This window comes from Rattus rattus, chromosome 4, assembly GCF_011064425.1.
Source record: "Rattus rattus isolate New Zealand chromosome 4, Rrattus_CSIRO_v1, whole genome shotgun sequence".
In the NCBI taxonomy this organism is placed as follows: domain Eukaryota; kingdom Metazoa; phylum Chordata; class Mammalia; order Rodentia; family Muridae; genus Rattus; species Rattus rattus.
In genome coordinates this window covers 24,057,953-24,076,818 of record NC_046157.1, presented here as the reverse complement: position 1 = coordinate 24,076,818, position 18,866 = coordinate 24,057,953, and positions in this window count along the sequence as shown.

The following is an 18,866-nucleotide window of genomic DNA, read 5'->3' as shown; positions in this document are numbered from 1 at the left end:
ATGGGGATTATTGACAGAGAATACCATTCTGCACTTTCTCTGACCTCAGTATAGAATTACTTTGTGATATTTGTCTGGCATTTATCCAATTATACAAACATGTTTGAAAAGGTTTTGAAAGACCAGAATTTCCTAAAACTGAGGGAAGTTCTAAAGAGACATCTGACATATACCTTAGGTGTTATGAATCTAACATGAGAAGGAGCCAAACATCTGCCATGATTTTCAGAAGTTTGAATTGGGGATGGTGCCAGCTATTGGCTATTTAGTGGCTAACGGTCTGTGGATAGATAGGGTTCTAGAAAGATCCACCTTATGCTATTCTTCACCAGAGGGTCCTGAGTCATACATTCTGATCTTTCTACCAACATTGGAAACTGGATGCCCAAAACACCGAGCTTAGAAGGTTAAGAGGTCAAGGCTACAATGTTGTCCTACCCTCAAGAAGCTTATCATTTTGTCCTGAGAGTGTTAGAGATGCCCAAGTAGAGAATCTGATAGAGAGGGACTAATGCAAACCTGGGGAACAGGGAATGTCTCCAGAGGCACCACAGCAAGAATCCTGATCTATGCGGAAAGAACACAGGGTGTAAGAAAAATGCAGAGTGAATCTTGAAAGGGAAGAACGAAGGAAAACACATTCTAGGTTGACGGATAGTCCACGGTCTGGAGTGTGAAAAGTGAGGTAGATGAAAATGCTTTCTGAGGCCATAATATAGGATGAGGGGGATGGAGAAAAACAAATAGGAAAGGCCACTGTGTTTCTAAGGAGTAAGGTGTTTCTCCTCACAGGGATGAGTAGTTGAACAAAGGTTGGGGGACGGGAGCAATGTGAAGTTAGTGACTCAATTTTGCATTTTAGAAAGCAATTCTAAGCCTAAGTACCTAGAGTTACTTATAGTAGGTGAGAATAGCAAAGACAGCAGAAAAGAAAACATCAAGAACATCAATTAGAATACATATTTATTTCTGTGGAAAAATTATTGCAAACCTAATAAACCTAAAAGGGCTTTTCTTTGCTTAAGGCCTCATGAGTTAGTTAGATGATGTCATCATCATCACGGAACATGAGTTTATGTGAGTCTCAGCTGTTGAATAATCTGTTTCCAAGATCCCTCAAGCTGTTGATCAAACTCAGTTTCTTGAGGTAGAACTGGAGGAGTCCAGTGCTTAATCTCTGCTGCCGGAGGTCACACCCAGATCCTGAGGGGAACATGGTTCTTTTACACATGAGTCTTCCTAACTTGGACATGTTCCTCCTGAAATCAGTACAGGAGTGAGGGGGACAGAAGAAAGGAGGGAGGCCAAGAGGGAGAGAGGGATTCACGCAAACACACACACACACACACACACACACACACACACACACACACGTAATCACACATGGCCTGTCCCTTTACTGTTTGTCTGTCAGCTAGAAGCAAAGCACAAGTTCTTTCTATTTATACAGTAGAGGGATTCCATAAGACTTAAGTACTAAGTAGCAGATATTTCCAGGACTGCTCTTCCAGTCTATCTTCCATGAAGTAGTATTGCAAAATGTAGCCAAGCAACGACAAGGCTTGAAACTTGGCAGAGACGTTGGACACCAGGTAATAATCTAAAGGGCACGTATGATTATAGAATGTAAAGAGCCTGAGATATTGTGATGACCCAAAATGGATGTGCCACAGAGTCATCTACTGTGTCTTCAAAACTTGTTCATGTTGTATTTTCACACGATAAATAAATAGGCGATGAATGCTTATCCGCTTCCAAGCAGGTTTTAAACCAGCATCGTATCTCGGTGTGCAGAAAAATGTCAAATGAATTGTAAACTTTAATCATTCTCAAGCAGCCTGGCTGAGAAGTCTCAATCCCTGAGCAAGGTCTGAAGGCCGTGTTGTAGCACGGTGGTAGCTGTATTAAACAGTTATCCCTAGGAGTGGCATCTTCAATCCATCCATGATGATGGGTGTCATTTTGCTTGTCTTTGTCTTGCTTGGTTGCTTGTATCTTGCCCACCGTAGGCCAGTATATGGTTCAGCTAGCATGCTTGTTATATAACTTGCACTATCTGTGCAAAATGACTTTCCCTGGGAAGGTGCACATAAACACTCATTTACCACAGTTAGAACATCGCCCAAGCAAAGAAGCAATTCCATCCCGATATGGCCAGGTGAATCACGAGTTTATTGAGGAGCCGTATAGGAGAATGGGTGAAGGTTTGCTTACAAGACCATGGATGGCCCTTTGGAAGCTTCATTGTTGAAATTCCACACTCCATCATGATTTACAAAAGTTATATTAAGTGCCATCCCTCATCTTCACCAATCAGACTCATACCTCTCATATATGCTAGCCCAGTAGTTCTTAACCTTTGGGTTGTGACCCCTTTGAAGGTCAAATGTTCCTTTCTCGCAGATCACCTAAGACCTCAGAAAACAGATATTTACATTGTGATTTATAACAGCAGTGGTATTAGTTATGAAGTAACAATGAAAATAATTTCATGGTTGAGTTCACTACAACATGAGGAACTGTATTAAAGGGTTACAGCATTAGAAGAGTTAAGAACCACTGCTCTAGCCCCCGTAGACTCCTAGCCACAGGCTGCTGTGTCACGGTGTATTTATCTATTTATCTGTGTCTAGGGTGAGATGGGGGAAATGAATCTTGGTAAGAGTTTAATTACCCTTCCATCCTTTCCTTCTATGAAGGAATTAATAATTCTATGTTAATTAAGACAAGTATTGCAGGTTCTGTGTAGGAAATCAGAGCTGTTCCAGAGCTGTTCTGGTTGTAAGTTGACAGTGGCCATGCCATGCCTGGAGGACAGAGTTCTACCACAATCTACAACTCACAATGACCAGACCATAACTACCGAACTGGTTTGTGCCTTCATCAGTGACTCACTCATCACTTGTCAGAATCTCATATCTACATCAAATTGCTATAAAATTGTCACAGCACTCCGTTCCTGTTGTCATCCTACTGGAAGCTGGGAATAGTTCTCCTGATGACACTGGCCCCCAGATATCACTTTGGGAAGTAAATCACGGAAGATATAAGCACTGGTCTGAATCACTCTCAGAAGCCAGGAGGTGAGTCTATAAGAGACCAGAGACTGGGGACAGCAAAGGTCATCTGTAAAAGATGACATGATGGGTAAGCAAGCCTTCCTACCAGCAGAGCCACACAGGCCTCTGAGGCAGCTCCCTCTCTCAAGCTTCATTTAAAGTAAACATCATCTCTAGCCTGCAGCAAACACTCTCCATGACTCGGCAAACAATTCCATAACCAAATCTGCTAGGAATTCTTCTGTGAAGTACTGTTAGGCTCACCAACACTCACTTCCAGCTGACATGACCTGTCCCCTAAAAGGAACAAAGATCCTCCCAAATCCTCTGAATACTTGAGAAGAAAACTGTGGATTCTTTAAGTTAGTTTTGCCTGCATTTAATCACGTCTGAAAACGGCATGCATGTTCTAACCAATTTGCATACTTTGTGTGACAACAAAGCAACAGCTTAGTGACAACATTAAGCATTTTGCCCTCAAATTGTTTAGATTAGTTTTCTCTAATGGAAGGGATGAAATGTCATTGTTAATAACAAGAGTGCGATTTATCATTTCCTGAAGCGGTCCTGTTCTAAGCAAAGTTCTGTTCCATCAGAATAAATGAACATGCAAATTGATAAGCCCATTTAACAGATTCAAATACATTTATTTATCTACTTCAATATTTATTTATCTCAAAGTATTTAATTGAAAAATTGTAGTCATGCACTGTATGCCATGTGATTTTTAAATAGATGTAAACATTGTGTAATCACTACTACGGCAAATTAACGCACACATCCATAACTACTCATAGTCCCTGCCTTGTGTGTCTGGTTGTGCACATGCAATTTAGATGTTGGGTGGGGTCACTTTAAAAAGAAAACTGGTAAACTTCTCTCCTCTCAGATGTCAACCAAACAATTATACCATCGCTAATCATAGTTACCGTATGGTACGTGAGATCCCAGGACTTACACATCTGGTAACTAGAGGTTTCTGTACATTGACCAATGTCTCCCAGTATTTGGTGAAATCTTGCTGTGCCAAATATATAAGGTACCCATTTTAAGTACCTGTTCATCGATATAAGCTTTATATGAAAGTTCTGTGGTTGGTACCCATTTTACAAATCAAGAAAGAGGGGTTCATAAAGTTGAAGAAATATTGCCCAAGATCAAATAGCATGGAACTTTCAAAGACAGCAAGGGTTCAAGGCAGTGTTGATTGCTAATTGTCAATGAGTCTACCAAAGACAAATCCATTGCTTTCTGAGGTAAGGGATATTTGTTCTTTGAATAGAGACTAATTTTCTGGAAGAGAAAGATGTTTGTGAGGATAGGAGGTCTGAGGTAGATCTTCCAACTCACGAGGCTGACTCCAAGTGGACCAGTTACTGACATAATAGTCTAAGATTGATGGATACCACAGAAAATGTTTCCATGAAGAACTAATTAGCTTTCTGAATCTGATGTAACCACTTCTTTGGGATGGAGCTATTTACTCTAAACAAGGGTGAGTTGGGTCCAAACAATAATTACTTGCAGTATCATATTCCTGGTCAAGACTTTCCTGTCCAGGAGTTTCCGGGAAGAAGATCACAGAGTGTTACAGGCATACAAGTTACAGTCCTCAACATCTAGTTGCTACCCAGGGTCCCAGGTCTCAGCTTCCCCTACTGAATGGCTTCAAGTACTTGATGGGCTAGCATGTGTACACATGCCTCATAAACTATGAGCCCCTCTGTACATGTGAGCTGGTCATGCTGTTAATAGTACTGTCCCCACAGTCCATAGTTTTGGAAGGCTAACTACTTGTTCCAGAGCTTAATGACATGGTTAAGGAAAGCCACTGAGCCTTGTGGTTCTCTGAGGCAGAGCTCACCTTGAGTTAATCAGAAAGCAAGCTTGACAAAGGGATCAAAGAACAAGTTGGCACCAGCACAACCAACATTCTCTGCTTTACTGAGGAACCGAACGCCCAGCTGTGAATTTATTGACTCTCCCTTAAGAAGTTCTAATGGAATAAATTTTGCTTTCTTGGTGCCTGCTAATTAGACAATTATTTAACTCTGTTTCTTTTTTTAATGACTCTCTGCTGTTGTTTGAAGACTTCTGTCTATTATTTGTAATAAAAACCTCTGTCACATTTTTGCCTCATTATCCTTAACAAATAGTGCATTCCCCAGCCCCAATCCCTGGCTCCCTTAGTTCTCCCTCCCGGTGCACCTCCTGAGTCTAGAGCTCCCAGAGTTTCAAAGACCAGCTGTTATCATTTTGTTGACTGAGAGATTTTTTAGAAACTTCTATCACAGGCACAAGGCTCCGTGGGGGGCTGTTGAATTAAATATCAGCTCTTCAAACAGGAATTAGCTCAGAGAACAAAAACAGCAGGAATACAAGGGACAAACATGGGCAAATACAGCCTTCCTCCCACTCAGTGACTGTGAAGCTGGGCCTCTCTCTGAGTTCCTGGGCCTTGGCTACACTTAGCCTCAGGGAGTTGGCAATGCTCTTCCTAGGACTGGAGACCAAGTTCAGCCCAGCCCTGGGTCATTCATTCAGTTCATCCACCGAGTGTTTCACTTGGGCATCCCAGAGGATCTTCTACTACATTGGTATTTCTTCAGTGGGAAAATATTAAAATAAAGTAATAAGTATTTGTTGAATCCAGTTACAAAAGTCTGCCTGCACAGTAGTTATTATTTCATGACCCTCACTCGATAGCAACCCTAAAGATACCAAATCCTTGCTACTCTAGGGATGGCTATGACTGACTTCTTAGTTCATGAAGTCTCATAGATTCTTTGCTTGGAGTAGATATGCTTGATTTACTGCTCCATTGTCTTTGAAATTCTTAATTACAAAGTCCAAAGGGACATGGAATATGTACAGAAGGAACAATATGGCATCATTGGTAAATATTTATACCCTGTTCACATCTAGCTTTTGTGTTGCGTATAAACACAAAGTGGGGAGGTTGGTATGAAGTTCAGGGAGAGTCGAAGCAAAACAAAATGCTGCTAGAATCCCGAGAACATGCACTGAACACAGAAGAAAAACCGAGCAAGCCCGGAAAACAAACTACCAAGATAGCCTTGCATCTATTTCTCTGTTTGCAGCCACTTAGAGCTGAAAATGACTTCAACAAAAGGAGAGGTGGGACAACAGCCTGCAGCTCATTTTCCTTCCAACGCTTCCTTGCTCCTTTAAATTATTGAACCCATGGGTAGAGGGTATCGTAGACAGCGGATGTATCGAGAAACCAAAGCTGTCGAGTTAGTTTTCTATCACCACTCTGGTATGAATGAAGTGTACGGGCTCTAGAACTACCTGAGTTCACTGACCTTTGAACTTACCTTTGAAAGTGACATTCTATGATAATAAATGACAATTTTGTACAAAGCCCAAAACTTCTGTTCTTTCTTTATTTATCACAATATTAAATAAGAAGATACACATTGAAGAGCTGTAGGTATGACTGTGGAGAAGGAAGAAGTTTTTCATAGATGGTCTTCCCATCTCACTCTGGAAGAAAGGGCCCCACATTTTGGGTCTGCCCTAACCCTGTAGCTCCCACATGCTTGTACCTAGTGTCACCCTACAGCCTTTGAGAGATGGTAAACTGCAGAACCCCATCCAGACCAGTTAAACCAGAATGTACACTTCACCTACCTCCGTCATCATTGGGAGCCTCCTATGCTGTGAGCATTGCAGTTTGAGAAGCAGAGGGTCACATGTGTCCTTGTTGATTCATTTTCCATCAGAAGAAGTCGGATCCAAACCCCAGCAGTCTGCCTTGAACAAAAGTGAGAAATGATTCCATTCCATGGGAGAGCTGGGAAGGCAAACCTCTCTTACCCCCAATTTGCAGAGGTAAAAAACAGCTTAGAGAGGTCAGTGCCCTTGCCCAACAGTGGAAGCTGTCGGCTAATGAGCCATAAAATAGGAATTACAAGCAAAATGTCTCTGGTCCCGAACCTAGGATTTTTTGTAGAATCCAAAGTTTCCAAACCGAAATGAGCAGAAGAAATGACTAGAAAGATTGTTGAATGAAGATTCCTGAGCCCCACATACAGAAAGCCAAAGGCTCTGAGATTTGGGAATGATTATGTTTAAGAACAGTGGTTCTCAGGCCAGCTAGAAGTCTCAGCAGGTAAAAGCCCTTGAATGCAAGGCTGATGACCTGAGTTCAATCCCTGAAACCCACGTAAAGTGGTAACCACTGACACCCAAGCCATATATCAGCAATTACACAAACCTTGCTAGGATTGAGACAAAGAAAAGATATTTGAACATCAAGCTGCCCGTGAACTATCCTTTGAGGACATCTAGGTGATCACCCGGAGTGAGAACTCTGCTTGACACTTGAAAACAAAAACCTGTTTACAAAGCTTCCCATCGGGCTCTTGTGCACACCAGAAGTGACTAAGAAGCAAACAAAAAGTGTGGGGTTTCAGGAAATTGATTGCATATCTAGAGCCAGCCTGATCAAAATGTTCCACATTTGGGGAAAAACAGAAAACAAGACACTTTGTACCCAGGATCACAGTGGTGTAAGTTGTGTTGATAAATGTCTAAAACAGGCTGGGAAGATCGCTCAGTGGGTAGAGTGGTTTCCATGCAAACGTGAAGAGCTGAGTTCATTCCGCAGCATTCACAGTTAAAAGACAGAGTGTGGCGGTGCATGCTTGCAATTAGCACCGGGGAAGCAGAGAAGGGAGGATTCCTGACACTCTACCTAGACAAATCAGTGAGCCTCCGTCCCGAGACCCTGAGAGACCCTGGTTCAAAACACAAGGTACACAGAGCCTGAGGGAACTGATTGTCAGCTGAGGTTGCCCTCTGCTCTCTGACATGCATATACGCATGCGCACAGCCTAAAGCCTATCAAACAATCATTAATAGCGCAAAAGCAAGAACAATGTGCTAAATGTTTATGTCTGTTTCTAAGTCAACGCTTTGTCTCCAGGAAGAATGTCATTCGCTAGTTGTTGATCTGGAACCCTTGCCAGCTGTCGATGTTAAGAGACAGCTGCTATCGATCACTGTCAAGGTAACTAGGAATATGGCAACCCAAAGCCCACAGAGACCTAGAAAGGCAAGCCAGAGGCAGCTGCTGAGAATCTTGGGAGCTCAAGTTAGGAGATCGCCAGAGGTCAAGATATAACCCTTTTTAAAACTCCAATCTGCCTACAGTGTCCAGCCTTCTACAAATATTTTCAAACCTCATCTGGAGTCGCCACCTGCATATGAATCATCTCGGTGCCAGCTTTAACTGCAACGTCTCCTAATTTCAGCCCGGACCCCAAGATTACCATCTCTTGGGGATGATGCCATTAAAGACAAGTTCCCTAATGATTTGTGTGCTCATTAAAGTTTGGAAACAGCTGTTCAGATAGTTCTATCCCAATGTAAGGCAGAGGCGAGACCACCAAGCTAATGTCACCCTGGGGACGTTGTGGTGGTGAAACGGCTGGTTTCTCTCCACCCCAGAGAGCAGCACACATCTTTAGACAACCATCTTTCCTGTCTACTACAGACTGTTTGAGACAAATCCCACTTGTTCTCTCTGATCTTTGCCCAACGGGCTTTCCTTCTAACGTGTCTTCATGCTACAAATTGACACCTCATCCTGTTCAAGACCTTTGTTCATCTGAAAAGTTCCATGTCCTTTAGCTTTTTCCTTCCTCCTCCTTCCTCCCTCCTCTCTCCTCCTCCTTCTCCTCCTCCTCCTTCTCTCCTCCTCCTCCTCCTCCTCCCCTTCTCCTCCTCCTCCTCCTCCTCCTCCTCCTCCTCCTCCTCCTCCTCCTCCTCCTCCTCTTCTTCTTCTTCTTCTTCTTCTTCTTCTTCTTCTTCTTCTTCTTCTTCTTCTTCTTCTTCTTCCACTGCCTTAATACTATATTTACATGTGCCTTATATACCATGCATTATTATTTGGGTATAAATATTTTTAGTGAATATAAGTGGATCTGTGTGATGTCTTATTCGGATTCTTATTTTTCATCAAACATGAAGCATTTTTTAAAAAGAAATGTGATAATTATTATGTGTCTCTCCTCCCTCCGTCTCTCCCCTCCCCTAGTTTGCATATTTTACAAGCATTCTTCTTTGTCCACATTTTAAACTGAAAAGAGACCATCAACTAATCCATTAGAGACACACAAAATACAGGAGGTTTTAAGTCCCTCTCAATGGCTGCCCATAAGGGTCGTAGGAAAAGTATTATTCCAAATAACAACAATGCCTCATTTAAACCATTTATCTTTTAAGGACACTGTTTCTTTCTCAGGCTGAATGACCCTATGATGTGAGGAATAGCATCCTCCAATAGACTGACAAATAGACTAATTCTGCATTGTAGTCCATGTATTTCTCTTGCTTACAGAAGCACATGTTGTGTTGCTAAGGGCAGTCTTCCTGGAAGCGACTGAGACTATCCAAAACAAACCTCGGAGATCATCTAGCATGAAGTTGCCTGAGCTGGTGGTAAACCCTAAACATTTGATGTAAGAGAAGACAGAGGTCTAAAGGGCTTCAGGACTTGCCCAGAGACACATGCCAGCCTCATTGCTGAGTCAGTCGCCCCAGGTGTCCTGGCGCTCTGGGTAGCTCTTTCTAGTGCCCACACAGGCCTTCCTCCCCTCAGCACAGAGGGGGACTGGAAACTGCTCTTGCAGCTGCCTCCTCCTCCCCAGCCTCTGATTCTCTGCAAGAGGAGCACACAGACCCAGTCTGTATCGGTGCTTCGGAGCTACAAAGCCTGCATTATTTAACACTGGCTTTAGCCATCTAGGATTGAAAATAAACAGCACTATAATAAAATCCATAAAATATACCAAATTGGATTTTTTTTTTCAGAGATGGCTCCAAGCACAAGTTGGTAATCAAAAGGTTTTCGAACAGACTGGAAATAGTGTTTACTGTGTGGAAATTTCCTTGAATCCAGAGTATCCCTGCCCTCTCTCATCTAGCTGAATTCTTTCAGAGAGAATGAGTTGCTGTGATTCACAAAGAAAGGGCCATTTGCAAATGGCCTCACAGAGAATGCTCTCCCTCACACCCTGGAGAGCTAGCACACCTCTGTTAGGAAGCCTCCGCACCCAGATTTTCACATACCCTAAGGCTAGCACCAGTCAATCTGATGGTGCTTTCTAGCTCGGTGAGGAAATCATCAGTAACAGGGGCGTCAGGAATCATGTACCACTAGTTATAGATCCACTGAAAATTAAACTTCCCTCCTGCCTTTCCTAAGTCTCATGACTTGTAGTCAAATATGGGCAGGAATTAGCACAGAGGTTTTCCATTACGATTTCCACTCATATAGTACTTTGTAGTAAAGGACATTTCTAGGGTTTGTGGATGCAGATCAGTTTGCAGAGGGCTTGCCTACTCAGCTTGAAGTCCCAGGTTTGATATTTAGCATAGCATAAAGTGGGTGTGGTGGTATGCACCTGTAATTCCAGACTCCACTTAAGTCTAACTAGGAGAATCAGGAGTTCGAGGTCATCACTGGCCAGATAACAGGTTTGAGACCCTGTCTAAAAGACTAGAGGAAACCTCTAACACCTCTGATTCAGGACGAGTAAGCCTAGTTCCTTTTGAAACTGAGTTCCTAATGAAATCGCTAAAGGACAGTGGTTAAAGGACTCAGAGTGGTAACATAAAAGAGAATTATAGGCAGTACAATAGCAATTTTAGAAAAGTCTAGAAGACAGAGGAAGGTAGGAAGGACAGAGGGAAGATCACCCCCATACGGTTGTGGTCCTAGGAAGAGCTGGAGACAATCTAGGCGAACTGGATGGATTCATCAGAGGAAGTCTTGTTAGAGGCAAAGAAACGTTGACTTTTTTTCCTGGTGCACAGAACACAAATGGCAGAACCTATGTCTGCTGGGTAAAGCTTTATAGCAACTCTCTCAGGAAAACGGAGAACTGTTTGAATGCCAGCACTTCTCTGGGTGGTACTCTGAAAATGCTTGGAATATTCCTACTGCCGTGCCTCAGATGCTTGAAAGAAATGTGGAGAAAATGAAAGGCATGAAGAGAAAGAGGAGGAAGAAGAGGGAGAAGAAGAAAAGGAGCAGGAGGAGGACCAGAGGAAGGAAGGAGCTGTTTATCAGATGTCTCTCCACTGGAGCAGACTAATTCCAACCCTGCGGCAGCTGAAGTGGACAAAATGCCTGTTTCTCCTCAAAGAACCCTTCAAACAACAGCCCCACACACTATCTCTTCTAGAGACATACCTGAACAGGAACCCTATCCCCAGAACTCACTGGACATTCAGACAGACAGACGGAAGTTAACAAGGTAACTGAATTAATGTGGACAGGAACTGGAGGGACTCCATATCAATGCTTTAATAATCTAATTAATGCACTCTGAAAAACCAAAGAAAGCTTAGAGACAAAAACTAGAGACAATGTGTGTGGGCAGAGGGGAGGGTGGAGAGAGAGAGAGAGAGAGAGAGAGAGAGAGAGAGAGAGAGAGAGAAAGAGAGAGAGCATGTGCATGCATGTGTATGTGTACATACACAAAACCTTTGAGAGTTTGAGACATGAATTTTCAGAGTAAAGCTCCTGAGCAGGTACAGTGAGAGACCCTGTCTCGAAAAACAAGGTGGAGAGTGAACTAGGAAGACACCAGTGTTGAGCTCTGGCCACCAAACATGAGCAGACAGGTGAGCAGCCCACACACACACCTCACACACCACACCCACGCACCCACAGATATACTAAAAACTGACGAAACAGAATTGAAAGTTGATACAAAATATGCTACAAGACATAAGAACTTAGTGACTATGACACAGAAGACAGGAAGAGAGCAAAAGGTTATTGAGCAGTGATCCAGTAGACCTTGATGGATCAAGTAGTCACTTACCAATACCATTTCCTTCTCCATGGCCAGGTGCTAAACTTTATGTGATAGTGGATCACTTCACGTATTCATACCACAAAAAGTACTGCTTGGGCTGAGTAAGCCACGGGGAACATTCCAGTTAGTACCAACCCTCCACGGCCTATGCATCAGCTCCTGCCTTCAGGTCTTTGCCCTCTTGGAGTTCCTGTCCTGACTTCCTTTGAAAATAGACCATAATGTGAACATGTTAAAAAAAATAATAATCCCATTTGCCTCTCCACAAAAAAAAAAAAAAGAAGGGAGATGTTGCTCAGAGATTTAATTTTATAATAAGCCTATAGTAAAAGCATATAAAGTTGTCATTTTATAATAAAATATAAATGTCAAGAAAAATTTTAGTGCAAAAAAATGAGGCAATAAAAAGAGGGGAAAAGAGACTGGAAGAAAATACAAGAAAGATAAATAGTTCAATTTTCATCTCAGGAAATCAACCTGTGCAGCCTAGCACTTTTAAAAATGCAAGAAACAGACCCAGATGTGCTCTTGCTTACCTGCAATCCTAGCACTTGGAAGGCTGAGGCAGGAGGATTGCAATCTTCAGTACAGCCTGAGCTATATAGGGAGACTTTGTCTCAAAAATAATTATAGTAATAAAGTAAGGCAATAAAAAAATCAAATAAGTGTACTTCAAGGTAGTTATAACATCTGAATGACTCAATATCAGATTTCCTTAAAGAACACTTTCTAAGAGGTTAAAAAATATTTCACACTTTCTACTCAGTTTTTCTATAATCCTAAAAGTGCTCCAAAAAGCAAGGTCGATTTTACTAATAAAAAGAAGAGGTTTCCTGCCTAGAATAGGTGGGTGGCCTGCCTCTGTGGTCTGAACAATTTTATTATAATTAATAAGCTAGCTATAGAACAAGTGTTAAATAACATCTGTAAAGAGATTAGCGAGCTCTTGACAAGCATATTTTGGTCTTCACGTGGTGATTGATATATTACTCTTAGGCGGGAACTCTTGGGAAGCTTGCCCTTGTGCGTCCTATCGTGATGCACACAGCACTTAGTTCCTTGGGGCAATTAAAATTACTATCTACTGAAGTCTTAAAGAAAGAAAGGCACGACCGGAGAGTTGGCTCAGTGGTTAAGAGCACTGACTGCTCTTCCAGAGGTCCTGAGTTCAATTCCCAGCAACCACATGGTGGCTCACAAAAATGTAATGGGATCTGATGCCCTCTTCTGGTATAGCTGAAGACAGTGACAGTGTGCTCACCTACATACATATTATAAATAAAATCTTGAAAGAAAGAAAGAGAGAGAGAGAGAGAGAGAGAGAGAGAGAGAGAAGGAAAGAAAGAAGGAAAAGGAAAGAAAAGCGCAAAGGCACAACCATTGATGTTCCTTGTTGACTTGTCACCCTTCATCTGCCACTTCACCTGTCTGATATCCAGTAGGATAGATTGGGCGAACATTAAGGTCACCTTTGTCATCCGCTGCCTCCCAGACCCCTTCCTCTCAGTGGCTTTCTGACTTGGAGTATATGAACTTGAAGCCTTTGGCCAGCCAGTGCACACCTAACTTGCCACTACTTACTCTGAAGTGTAATAACTTTAAGATTCTTAGTCTCTGGCTGTCCTTCCTTGCTACCAACATTCCCCCAATACTGGCACCCGCTCCCCATCCTCCCATTCCTTACCCTTTCTTCCTCACTTGCACCCCTCCCTCTCCATCACCACACATCCCCATCTATTTTGATATCTCCCCACCCCACCCCCCACTTACCTAGCCATAGCATTAGCCTGCCAAACATTTTATTGTTAGGTCTATTGATTAAGGTTTTATTTTCCCTGTTCTTAATTAACTTATCATTCATTCTGCTCCCATATAGGCCTGTTGTAAACTGCAAATGATTGATACGTTGCTGATACAGCTATTTGTAAATCAGTGTTCTGTAAACTGTCTCATATTCCAAAGGTACCTTCAGAGCTTGCCAGATAAAACAACCCTATAATGAAAAATTTAAACAATTCCCAATGTTCATTTTTGTGTATCTGAAGTACAGTGTCGGTGTTGCTACCTTTCAGCCACAGCTTCTTCGGTTGATTACTTCAGAATAGATATTAGACACCAAAACCAGTCTATACAAGGGACTAATGGCCCCGCCCCCATGACTCTCCTATATGTAAATGAGGGGGGTCGGGAGATGATAAGTGAGAAACTGTTCTCAAAATCTGAAAATGTTAAGGCAGAAAACATAAAGGCTTTCACTATATATGTGCATGAATACTTCCTGTTATAATCCAGGCTCTCTTCTAGTAGTAAAGATTAAAAACTTGATTAAGACACACTGCTTGCCTTCTAAGGGTTCCTAGTCTCTAACAAAGACACATGCATTCATGCGGGCACACACAAAGCAATATGTAAGTGTTATGAAGAATACTGAGAGAGAGAGAGAGAGAGAGAGAGAGAGAGAGAGAGAGAGAGAGAGAGAGAGAGACAGGCAGGCAGACAGACAGACAGACTGCAGTGGCATTTTCACAAGAGCAGAAATTGGATCTGTTTGTGGTTTATTGTTTTATTACCAGCCTTTAGCACTGGGCATCAGACCAACACATGTATTTCTTATTAGGAGAGAGGCACATGGGGCTCTATCCTTAGCGGAGGACCTACTGGCAGTTTGTTGCTGAGAAAAGGAGAGCCATTTGTTTTCAGGCTGCAAGCCATTGGCAGTTATTGTGATTTGAATAGGTTTGGCCCCTGTAGAGTCACGTGTTTGAGTGCTTGGCCCACAGGGGGTGGCACTATTAGCAGGCGTGGCCTTGTTGGAGGAAGAGTGTCACTGTGGGGGTAGGCTTTGAGGTCTCCTCTGCTTACGCTCTGCCCAGTGTGGAATTCCAGTTTCTTCCTAGATGCCTGCAGAACTCAGTCTCCTCCTGGCTGCTTTTAGATCAGGATGTAGAAGTCTCGGCTCCTCCAGCCTCATATCTGCCTGCACATTGCCATTCTCATGACGATAATGGACTAAGCCTCGGAAATGGTAAGCCAGCCCCAATTAATGTTTGACTTTATAAGAGTTGTTTTGGTCATGGTGTCTCTGTACAGCAACGAAACCCTAACAAGTTAGTTGTCCAGGCTCCAGTAAATAAGCCGACACCCATACATACAAGCAAGCAACAGTAATTAAATTTGGTGAGAGCTATACAAGATAGATGACAGATAGACAAATAGATGATAGATAGATGGATGGATAGATAGATAGATAGATAGATAGATAGATAGATAGATAGATAGATAGATAGATAGATAGATGGATGGATGGGTGGATGAACAGACAGAAAGACAGAAAGATAGATCGAAGCAGAAAAGGGGGGTCTCCATAGGGAATAAGAGAGGGATAAGAGAAGGGAATGAATGGAGGAGTATGAACATGATCAAAACATATCACCCATGTGTGCATGAAATTATCAAATAAATACAAAATTGGTTTTAAGTGTTTTGATTAAGTAGTTGAATGGTTCACTGTGCTTTGCCAGGACTTGGTAGTTATAGACCACTGAGGGGGTCCATGAGAGTGCGACATATAAACTGATCCCCAGGGAGAAGGGCTATTCTGCAGGGAGCATAATTGAAAACAGCATTCCAGGAAGAAGCAGGCGTGAGTTTAGGGGAAAGAGGTGATGGAGACTCTTGTACCCTTGCAAGTGGCTTGCTGCCCAGCCTCTTACATTTCTCTTTTCACAGCCTCTCTCAAAACATCAAGAAGAAGGAGAACCCAATTTCATTCCTGTGCAGCACACCAACTCCGTGGTCTCTTCATGGCTTTCCATGTATGTGCATGTATTAAAGAGTTGCTTCCTGTCTCCTTATGTTACTGCCCCTAAATCGATTTCTCAGGAGTCTGTCTACATGTTCTTTAAACTTCTGGGCTCTTGTTATATATTCCTAAATCACCGACTTACCTCTGTATTGTAGGTGTCCCCTGACATAGGTTTCCTACAAAATAAGATGTTGTCTCAAGCCCCCTGGAGTCCCTGGTGGAGACGGTACATGGTGGGTTTTCATGGGCTGTTGGAACTTGTGTACTGCATCTTACTTCACTCTTTTCTATGTTTCTTAAGGCTTCAAAGTCCCCGGGCTTTGAATATTTCATCTTCCATGTCTCCAACTCTGAGCTCACAGCATGAAACAGAACAAAATTCTTGTTATACTCCTTGTCACCATTTCTATTTCAGAGAATCCGAGACCAGCTTTGAAGGGGCTTTCTCTTCTCCTATGGTAACTCATATATCTTAGCGTTTGCTATAATGATGTTCCTTCCTCTGAGGCTGGTGAGGAGCTGTGTTTTCCACAGTTGGGTAGAATGCTAACTAAGAACTCGGTTTTCAGCCTTAGCCCTGGGGAAAGCAGGAGAAGTAATAGAGGCCACAAGGTAGACCATAGAACACAAAGCTTTGTGGACAGACAAAGCAAAAACTTAAATTCCATCCTTATCTCTTACTAGCCAAGTCCCTGCCTAGCCCCAAAGCACCTGGGGCCTGTAAATGGTCTTCTTCTCACACTGGGGTGAAGCAGTTACAGGAGATTCCCTACCTCTTGCAGTGTGTTAACCTAACAGTAGCTAGTGCAGCAAAAGAGGTGGCCTTGACTTTGCCCACCCCAAGCCCTCCTTAGGCATATATTCTCCAAAACTACTTTGATCTAGAGGTATGACCTGCTCTAACATCAGATCTATCTGTTTCAACATCTCCAAACAGTCATACTCCAACATAAAATTTTGACCTACACAGCTTCTGTCACATACTCAGTACTTACAGGAAGGACCTGAAGAGAAAAAGACTCTTTGCAAAGCATAGATTTGCTTCTTGACTTCCCTCTCACCCCTCAGGAAGGCTGAATAAGGAGGACGCTCAAGCTTGCCCTCCGTGGATGTGGCTCACCTAGTGAAGGAAGGTCTTGTTACATGGTCCTGTAATGCGAAAAGATGTCTTTTCAGTCATATAAAGGTAAGCTGTGCCAACAAGGGTCCCTCAAAACAGCTGAAGGCACCCCAGACAAACCCCCACACACGTGGCTCAATCGCCACTGTCCATCCAGTTCTCTTTCCTACCAATCTCTTGCCTTCATCTTATCCGTTCTTTTCTTCCTTTTCTTGTTCTCTATGCTTCCATTGTCCTTTGATCCCTTTATGTGACTATAAAAGCTATACATTTAATCTTGAATTATAGTAGATAGCCTTGATTCTGCCCCCTAACTTGAAGCCAACCAAAGCATTAGAAAGCACTGTAGAGCAAACATGTGGGAAGTTGTTTTCTAAGAGCTAAAGTACACACCCAATTTTCATGGCTATTCGAGTCCGTGTATAAATTAGACATCAATATGTATCCTCCCAACACAGTGAGCTACTAAAATACTTTCGCTACTTTCAAAGTTGTCATTGCTCAATTTTTCCTCTCTTCCTCTTGCTAGAACAGCCACCCTCAAATCTTTTCATTCCTTGGGAGAAAAAGAAGAAAAAAAAAGAGAAAGAATAGGAAAGAATTAAATAGAGGATGAAATGGAACAAAAAGGAAAATGAAGATGAAAAGAGAAAGCTATCAATGAGAGAATAAATCAAAGGGACCAATGAGAGAATTGCTCTATATGAATAACCAAGGAAAGGACCCACCACTGTGAGTGTGAAATCATGGACACACACCAACCTATTCTCCTGAGAGAAAGGAAAATAAAGATGGAATCGGATATAGGCAACCTTTGTTTATTTTATTAGTGAGTGCAGGTTAAAAAGAATATGGTTTCAGAGAGTTTCCTGATGCTCTCACTTTGTGGTAAATATGTATGCAGATTCAGTCTTTAACAGGAGGTATGCATCATAAAACAACACTGTTGTTTATGCCCACATTAAACTGGTTTTGGGCAATGGCACTGCAAAAGATTCACCTAAGACTAAATGTGTAATAGACAGTGTCCATCAAACAAATCGACCTCACTGACTTAGTCTTCTTCCCATCACATCCCAACATAATCTAATCCAGGTCTCCAGGCAGCCACATGTCTGCTTTCCAAAGGAAAATATGTTCGTTATTCTAGGCACCTAGACTAGGAGAATATAGGGTAGATTGAGATCTTTATTTAAGCCCATAGAAATAGTCATCTCCAAAAATTGCAGAGTGAAAACAATGAAGCAGAAAGTTTAAAGTTCACAACACACCTATACCTAGGTTCTGATGGGTGCTAGCTTTAGGTCACCATTTATGTGCTGTGCTTGGTAACTTCTAGATGCCCATGTATCCTTGGTAATGAACTCCTCCTATCTGCTCCAGTGCATTTTGGGTACGTTTCTATAATTTTCCACCGAAATAACTCTGACTATGACAATTTAATCCAATTAATTTAGAGGAATTTACATTTTGGGTTTGAATTTCCAATAATTTGCAATAGATTCAAAATGTTTTTGTGGTTAATAGGATGGTTTTCTTTTTACTACTAAGCAAATTTGAATTCTTCATGATATAGCTAATTTGTGTAAGGAACATTCCTTAACAGTGTTATATTTTCACTCAGTGCTATCAGAGGCTGTGTGGACAAGTATCAGTTTGTTTTGCCAAGAAGATTATGACTGTGTGAATTACAATACATCTTGCAAACTAAAATACGTTGAAGTTCAATAAAATTCTCACCCGTGGGTCTCACTTTTTCATTTCTGCCATCAAAATACCAATACCTCATTAGCTGTGAACAAACATTGGAAATGTGCTAATTCATTTAATAAATGCATAGAAAGAGCAAAGACACACACACACACACACACACACACACACACACACAAAGAAAACGAAGCAGTCAGAAGTAGGCAATGCTAGTAACAAAGGATAAATTTGATGAATTCTTCAGGAAGGGCTTCAGGCTTGATAAGTAATTTATTGCAAGCAGAAAAGAAGGTACCATATGGTGAGAAGATCAAAGA